The 9,221-nt window shown below is 36.0% G+C and overlaps 1 pseudogene; it reads left to right on the top strand.

The window, feature by feature from the left end:
- Window positions 1-7,100: 7,100 nt before the first annotated feature.
- Window positions 7,101-8,956, top strand: LOC148581760 (zinc finger BED domain-containing protein RICESLEEPER 3-like; annotated as a pseudogene).
- Window positions 8,957-9,221: the final 265 nt, after the last annotated feature.

The following is a 9,221-nucleotide window of genomic DNA, read 5'->3' as shown; positions in this document are numbered from 1 at the left end:
ATTTCCTTTTAATGTTAAAAATAAAATCAAATCTTTCCCTTTTATGATGTCAAGTCTTTTCAAGTCAAATCAGAAGGTGATGCAGTTGCATGGTTTCTAAAAGTTTCTTTTGGGTACGGTTACCAACACTCCTTCTCTTCCCTCAATAACTCCTCCTCAAACCTTTCAGTTTCTTCCCACTATCTTTACTGCTTCTCTTCCCTCAAAAATCTGAAACCTACCAAATGAGGAAGAAAGTTATTGTAAAAAAGCCATAGCGTGAAAGGATTCATAAGCTTCCTGCAAATCCAAGACCCTCAACACGCTCTCAGGACCCAACATTCACTCCCTCACCTTCTCCTCCTACCTCTCCTCCACGAACCAATCCCATGGCTCGCACCAAGGACACTTCAAGGTTCCCTTCTTCAGCCAAGTCGACGCCAAACCCTCAACCTCCGAAGGAACCACCATCCAAACCTGGGTCATCGAAGCCTAGCACGTCGAAAGAGAAGCGACCGGCAGCACCTGAACCTGCCTCTGAGCCCACATGACCTAAGTCAAAGTCGGTTCCCTTGCGTTCTCAAAGAGGTAAACCTCATCCTCCTCTCAAATCTGTTAGAGAACCTGACATTGATTCTTTTGCTCATAAATCCCACTTCATGACATCTCACTCAAACTACAATCCTTATAGATTTAGGTCTGCTATGAATAATGACTTTTATGATGGAGTTATTAAGTACCATACCCTGTGTCCCTCTTTTCTTGCTGATTTACCAACTTTGAAAAAGAAAGGCTTTCCTTTTGTTGAAAACTTGGAATTTTTGGACTGGAATCATCTATTTGACATCAAAAAGCATGTTTATCCTCTTTTGGTCAAAGAGTTTTATGCTAACATGACATATCATGAAGGCATTGTTCACTCATATGTAAAGGGCCGAGACATAGTTTTAAATAACGAAACAATCAGTGATTCATTGAAGTATACTGATGTTGGGCCTTGTGCTTATGCTTCTGTTAAGTGGGATGAAGGAGTTGGTGTTTCTTACAATGATGCTTTGGCTAATATTTGTGAACATGTCTCCTTGATTGATGGCATTACACCCACTCACAAAGCCCTAGGATATGAACGTGCTCAGTTGTACCGAATTGTCAACCACATCATTCTTCCTCAAAGTGGTTCATATCAAAGGGTTTCCTACACTGACACTCTTTTTTTATATGCCCTTCTCACCAAAACAGAAATTTTATTTGCATATTTGATGGTTAGATACATGTTTGACTCTGTTAAGAGTGAGAAAGACAAAGCACTTCCTTATGACATGTTTCTAACTTGCATATTTGAGCATTTTGGTGTTGACTTGACCAATGAGGATTATGAAAATAGACATTCATATCTAAAGGGAGGTGGTGCAGTGAAACAGCAAAAAGGACCTACTCGATCTGAGAGAGTGGTTCTAGATGATGATGATGAAGAGTTCATTCCTGATGAATCTCCTCCTCCTTCCACCGAGGGTACCTCCATCTCTACTGGCCAAAAATCTGCTCTGCTGAATATTGTCAAAGACGTTGTTCAGGAGCTTGTCTCCCAATCTAATCACATGATTGCCATGAGCAAGGAGCAAAGAAAGTTAGCCTACAAACATGAGAATTTCCTCTGAAAATCAAAGGATAGAGTGGCTGTGTTTATGAAGTTCATTGATAATCTTAACCAAGATGAAGATCCTGCCACTGATGTTGAACAGGAAGCTGATTCGGAGGAAACTGGTTTAGATGCCTAGGATTGTTTCATGAAGCTGCTGCTGTCTGCTCTTTTTGTCTCATGAATTCTGTTTATTTTGCCACTTTTGAACTAGTTTTTGTTGTCTTGGATGACTGTAATACTCTAACTACTGCTGCACTTAATTTTCATTTACTTCATATTTTGAACTGTGATTTAACACTTTCTTGCAGGATTTAAAGTGCTTCTTACATTGATCCTGCTTACGCTCCACCCTTGATGACAAAAGGGGGAGTAATAGCTGCTAAATTAACTTTTGATAGCTGCTGAATTAACTTTTGCTTGCTGCTACTGATTTTTTTGTGATTTGTGATTTAATTGTGAATTTCTAATTGCTGTTGATGATAGTATTGAGCATATAAACTTTGTTTTGCAACTGTGCTGCTGCAGGGAATGTATTGACATAACAATTGGAACTTGCTTTCATATGTTGTTGGTTTGCCCTTGATTAATCTTGATATTTTATTTTTGCTGCTGACATTATATGATAAATACTGGGCTGGAATTGTGTTGCTAGTTGCCTAATCTCCCTTAGTTATAGTGAATTTTGTGTAGCTCTTTACTGTGCTCTGTATAAGTATAATGTAAACAGGAACAAAAAGGAAAGCATAAATCTAGGGGGAGCTACTCTTAAAAAGGAAAGGGGGAGCAACATAAAAGCAAATGACAAAAATCAAAGGGAGTTTCTTAACCTAACTCAAATTCATTTCCTTTTGATCAATTGTTAAAATATGTTTGCCATCAAGGAGGATATTGTTGAGTTAAGAAATTAACTAAATTAATTAGTGATGACAAACACTATTTTATTGGGCAAAATAATTCATTAGTGTTGATTATTTATGATGTATGTTGCAGGATAAAAATAAATATAATGGAGCAGCCCAATTGGATGAAAATAAAAGCAAGGCTGGAAGGCTATTAATCAACAATAGTCCAACTCAAAGCAAGTTGAATCTATTCTAATGGGTCACAAAAATAATAGAAGACCAAAGGTGATGAATAGAAAGCAAATGGGTTGCATGAATGGAAAGACCGACCCAAGCCCATTAGCAAGCTGATCCCTCTCGTATGCTTTCACCAAAAGCAACGTTAACTTTTTCCTTGTCTCAATCAGAAATCACAGAAGAGAGAGAGAGAGAGAGAGAGAGAGAGAGAGAGAGAGAGAGAGAGAGAGAGAGAGAGAGAGAGAGAGAGAGAGTGCTTAGTTCCTAAGCTATTCAAAGAAGAAGAAAGAAAGAGAAGGCTAGGCAAGAAAGGCTGAGGTCAAATCAGCAAAATCAAACCAAATCAAGCTAAGGGCAAAGGTTAATGGTAACCCATTTCCTTATGCATGCATCATATGTTCTTCTCCCCTTCCCAACTCTCTGCTAAGTCCGAAAATGGCATACAAGGGAAAGTTGATTTTTGTTCTAATCTGCTGTGTATCTACGGTCACAAGTGATTCTTGGGGACCAAATAGCTTCTCAATGGCTCAGATTCGGTTTACCATTATAAGACTTTTGTGGTTGTTGTTTTATGGATTTCGGTCAACAAGAGAGGGTCAGAAGCAAAGTTTCTACTTTGAGGTTTAATGAGAAAAAGTGAGTTTGTGGGTTGGTGAAGCACAGAGCTCAAGAAGTTGACCTAGGAAGAAGAATCCAGCAACATGCAAGGAGATAAAAAAAAGGTTTGCTGTTCATTCAGAAGCCAAGGAGAGATAACCAGAGTTTGGTGAGTTGTGTTTTGAGAAGAATTCCATGAAGAAGTTCCTCTACTTGGACAGTGCTTTCTTTCAAAGAAGCATTCCACCAAAAATGAAGAACTGAATCAAAGACATGCAAATCTGATTTATCACATAGCAAAGAGGCTGTTGAAGAGTCAATCTCCTTCATGTTTTACAGATTGTAATTTACTTTTCAATGTTTATCTTTCTGTAAATTCTTGAGTGAAAAGGCATATAGAGAGGTCTCAAGTAAAAGCCAATGAGTGAAAAGAGGTTGAGTGAAACACTTGAGAGAAAAGACTAGAGTTGTTTCATATTTCTTTAGGTAAGTCTGTGTCTTGTATCTTGTACCAGTGAGGTACCCTTTTCTTAGTTGGGTAAGCACTAAGAGTGAAGAGTTAGGTATTAGCATAGCCAATGTCAAGTTAGGTTAGAACTTGATTGTGAAAGGATTGTGTCAATCCTGTGGAATTGGTGTATGTAATACTTTAACTATAGTGAAAATTCCACCACTGTTGTGGTGGAGACTGGACGTAGGTTGTATAGCACAAGGCAACCGAACCAGGATACATGATGGTGTTAGCTCTTCTCCTTTCTGATCTGTTCTATTTTCTGATATTCATGAGACAAAAATAAGTTATCTCATAAATTTCCGCTACTGAGTTCAAACTGAATCAGAATTGCAAGTTTATTTAAAAAGGGTTATTTCAGTAACTTAAAGAAAGGCATAGATTCAATCTCCTTTCTCTAAGCCTACTACAACCTTCAAAGGGATTAGCGTTTGGGGGATGGTTTGCTAGATCACCAGAATACGGTGGCTACGTCAGCATTGTTCTTGCCGGATATTTGCTCCGGCGAGCTCGGGGATACGCTTATCAAATTTTAAAATCTTTTAGGGACTATTTTGTCAATAACAAAAGTCAGGTACTATTTTGTCAGTGCCAAAATCTTTCGGATACCAATTTGGTATTTACCTCAGTTTTTAATAAAAAAAGATTAGAAATGTGAATATTATATAAAATTAGGATAGAGCTCATCAAAATGAGAATTTTGACATTAAATTTAAAGAAAACGATCAAAGATTGGACCGAATGGGCCGAACCGGTTGAACCGTGGCACAACTGGCCCAGCACTTAAGAAGACCAAAGCCATTTCTTTTCTCCCATTCAGCAGAAATGAATCTGAAAGCTTTCAGGGGAGGGAGGAAAAGAAATTTCCCCGAAACCCTTACGGTGATTTCAAAATCTCGTAACTTCTCCGTCCGAGCTCCGATCGCTGCACCGTTTGTGGCCACGTGACAACCGCGTCAAGTTCTGCGTTTCTATCAAAACAATTTCATAGGTAACCCGCTTATTCTCCCTCAGCCTCTTCTTTCCCAATTTTTGGAAAATTAAGTGGAGATATTGAATTTCTTTCCTCTTTGATGTTTTAGGATCCAATTAGCTTGAGAAAAATGTTTACTCTTGCTTATGTGAAGCTTGGGTAAGGTAAGGATACCATAATTCCATTTTAATTTTACTAAATTTATGTTTTGAGTATTAAATTGGGTATATATGTGTTATAAATGTGTATTAGGTTATGAATAAATAATTGGAGCTTGAAATTGTGAATATTGGAACTTGGAGGAAGCTGAGCCTAGTGTTTATTGAACTTTTGAGGGGATGTGTTTGTTTTAAATAAGTTGCCTTGATCACTATGAGGAAGTCGGCCAAGGTATTGTTTAGGTTTTGTGCATTTAATATATAATGTTCTGTGAAAACTTAGGCTAGATGACCATAGGATAAGTTGGAATGCAGGTATATATCTAATGTTTAGAAATTTGTTATGAACATGTTTGGTTTGGTGTTTGTTGGATAATTAGTGATTTGATTATATGGTTACAAGTTTATTGAAGGAAAGTATGATGGAGTTGTTGAAATATGAAATTGTGTAAGGTTAATGAATGGTGGTTGATGAAATGGTATAGTGCTTTATTGAGTTTTGTTGCTGGTGTTTGGATTGGTATTGATAGGTTGAGTAATGAATGGAATGGAAATGTTGATTGAAAATGAGGTTTAATGAATTTGCAAAAGTTGGTTTTTGGGCTAAACTTCGGTGGGCTATAACTTGGCTTTCAGAACCTCAAATTGATTCCAATTTATTTTAAATGAAAATTGGGTTCCTGAAGTTTATACCGTTCGAAGAACGGAAGAAAAACGATTTAAAATGATTGAGTTATGCCCATCGAAAATTTTGGTGTGGAATATGTAGTTATGCAGGTGCCATTTTCTCATTATGCAACTCTCTAGTTGTTCTGTTTTTTTTTTTGGAGAACGTACGTCCATGTACGCGCACGCGTGGCATGAAATTTTCAACTGTGCGTACGCGTATAGCCCCATGCGTACATGTAGGGGATCAACATGCATGTCCACGCGTGCGCATGACTAAGGGACGCGTGTAGAAGTGTCAATTTAGCCCAAACCTTAGGGCTAGCCCTCAACCCTCCAAAACAATTCTAGCCCACAGCCCTAAAAATTACAAAATGATATTTTGTAAGCCCAACCCTAATTAAGTCTTCCCAACAAAAAAGTGAATTTAGTTGTGTTTATTTCAGAACTGTATGTGAAAGAACTTATTGATTGCGTGTCTTTTTCGCAGTGCAGTTTCCTGGTGTGGAAAACTGAATGCTATAGCTTGTTCCTCTGAAACATGTGCTAGAATTCCCAGGTTAGTGTACACTTGTTATCCAGTGCCTGTGTTTCTCGCCTTATCTTTGATTATGTACTAAATGTTCTGTTGCCAACATGTCTATTAGTTTGGATAACTGATAATCTTCTGTAATGTCTCTTGCTTTTTCTGGTCTTTTGTTTTCATAGCTCAACTGCAAATCCACCATTTTGGATCCCTATACATATTGTGATCCCAGAGAGGCCTACTGAATGTACAGTATTTGATGTCCTAGCAGGAATTTTAATTTCATTACTTCCTTTCAATTGAACTGCTTTGTTTTCTTTCTATCTTTTCATCTATATGTCTATGAGAATTTGATCAGTTACACTGTATACATTCCGCAGATTCTCCTCGTGATTTTGTACAGTTTATTGAGTGGTCCCCTACTTCTTGTCCCTGTGCATTATTGATAGCTAATTTTCATGGGAGGGTAACTATTTGGACTCAACCATCTCAAGTAAGTGAGGGTTACATAAGTGGGTACTGCAATAAAAATTTATAGCACAACTTAGTAGTTTTAGTATAATAATATAGTTAGAAGTTCTCTGCCATGAATTTTTCTATGACCATAGATTTTGTTAACATTTTCTATTCAGCTTCCTGTAAGATTGAGCAGATTATCAAAATCTTTGGATGAAAAGGAGATTTGACTATATGTTATAGATTAGTCCTAGGAGGCTAATTTAATTAATTGACTTGATACTTGTGTCTGCTGGTGGGATGATACTTTTTTTCGGCCTATGTTTCAGCTTATCTTGCTTTTCCATTCCTAATACATGCTTTGCTTGTTTAATTGATTGTTACTGTTTTCTCTTTAATTACTTCTTATTGAAACTTCAGAGATGAATAATTAATATGAATTAATGAATGTTGTTGTTGTTGCTATAGAATTTTAATACACATTATTTGGATATGATTAGGAAATTTATAAACATGGCTGATGAGATTGTTTCTGAGACTCCTGTTCAAGCTTCTGGTAGTGTTGATTCTGGTAAAAAATCTAATGTTTGGAGGTTTTTTAAGAAGATTGGAAAAGACAGAGATGGTATTGAAAATGCTGAATGCAATTTTTGTCATCATGAATACAAAATTGGAAAAAATCCGAAAACTAAGAATGGTTACGGGACTTCTCATCTAAGTCGTCATATAATTTCTTGTAAATCTATACCCCTCAATATTAGATTTGATGATGATATAGAGGGTCTGCCAACCAAAATTGATCAGAATATTCATAGAAAAAACTCGCTCAGGCTATAGCAAAACATGATCTTGCGTTTAGCTTTGTTGAGTATGAGGGTATTAGAGATTGGATTAATTACATTAGTCCAACGATTATAATGCCTTCTAGAAACACTTTAGTTTCAGATCTTCAAATGATTTATTCAACAGAGAGAGAGAAATTAAGACAGAAGATGTCTAGGATACCTAATAGAATTTGTTTGACATCTGATGTGTGGACAGCATCTACCACTGAAGGATATATTTGTCTGACAGCTCATTTTGTTGATGAGAATCGGCGACTAGTGAGTAAGATTTTAAATTTTTGTCAAATGATTCCTCCCTATACTGGAACCGATATGGAAGCAGTCTTTTTTAACTCTTTGAATCAATGGGGTATTGATAAGAAAGTATTCTCTATTACTTTAGATAATGCTTCTGCAAATGACAACATGTAAAACATCTTAAAAACTCATATACGTAAGCAGAATAGTTTTCTTTGCGATAGAGAATATTTTCATGTGCGTTGCTCCGCTCACATTTTAAATTTGATTGTGTAAGAAGGGTTAAAGGTGGCTGCTAGAGCTTTATTTAAAATCAGAGAGAGTGTGAAATATGTGAAAGCTTCTGATGGGAGAATGATGAAATTCAAAGATTGTGTGCAGCAAGCAGAAATTGAAGAAGGTGTTGGTCTAAAATCAAATGTTCTAACTCGATGGAATTCTACATATATGATGTTGAAAAGTGCAATTAAATTTGAAAAAGCGTTTGACATCCTTAGTGTTGTAGATGGAGCTTATAAAGATTGTCCGACAAATGAAGAATGGAGCTTAGCAAAAAAATGTGTGAATTTTTAGAGCCATTTTATGAAACTACAAACCTCATTTCGGGTTCATCATATCCAACAACAAATTTGTATTTTATGCAAGTTTAGAAAATTGAATGTCTTTTGGAAGACAATCAAACTTGTGATAATGTTGTTATTATGAACATGGCTTTCAGAATGAAGATGAAGTTTGATAAATATTGGAAGGATTATAGCACTGTCTTGGCTTTTGGGGCAATTCTTGATCCTCGATTAAAGTTAAAGTTCTTGAGGTTTTGTTACAAAAAAACTAGATCCTTCAACCTTTGAATTGAAGGCAAATGAAGTATTGGAGAAATTTAAAAGGTTGTATGGAGAGTACATAAATACTTTTGGTGGTTCAACAATTTCTCAAAGTAGTAATCAATCTCCTATGTCACCTGAAGAAGGAAGGCTTACAAAGAAGAGCAAAATGGTGATGAAGGTATTTAATTTTAATATAGTATTATTTTTCTCCTATTATGTTTATTCGTTACTTAAATAATCTTTATAGTATATCTTTTAGGAGTTCAGAGAATTTGATTGTGAAACCCAAACTTTCAAGGATAAAGATGAATTAGAGATTTATCTAAAAGAAGGTTTGATTCACACAAATAAAGATGATTTGAAGTATGATGTGCTGAATTTTTGGAAGATTAATGAGGATAGGTTTCCCACTCTGTTAGTTATGGCCAGAGATGTTTTAAGTATTCCCATATTACGATAGTATCTGAGTCTGCATTCAGTATTGATGGACGTGTTTTAACAAAATATAGAAGTTCCACTCTTCATGAGCATGTCCAAATGCTTATTTGCACAAGGAGTTGGTTACGTAGATTTGTTCCAAATCATGATAGTAAATATTTATGCTATTTTTTTCAAATAATATTTTAAATTGAATTTCTAACTATTTTTTAATTGGTTGATTTTAGATGATGAAATTGGTGAAATTCATGAAGAAGAAGTGTCAACAGAAATGATGCATCCCCCTC

Source organism: Arachis ipaensis, chromosome B10 (assembly GCF_059453495.1).
Source record: "Arachis ipaensis isolate K30076 ecotype BB chromosome B10, ASM5945349v1, whole genome shotgun sequence".
NCBI classification, from domain to species: domain Eukaryota; kingdom Viridiplantae; phylum Streptophyta; class Magnoliopsida; order Fabales; family Fabaceae; genus Arachis; species Arachis ipaensis.
This window is presented reverse-complemented; position numbering and strand designations above follow the sequence as displayed.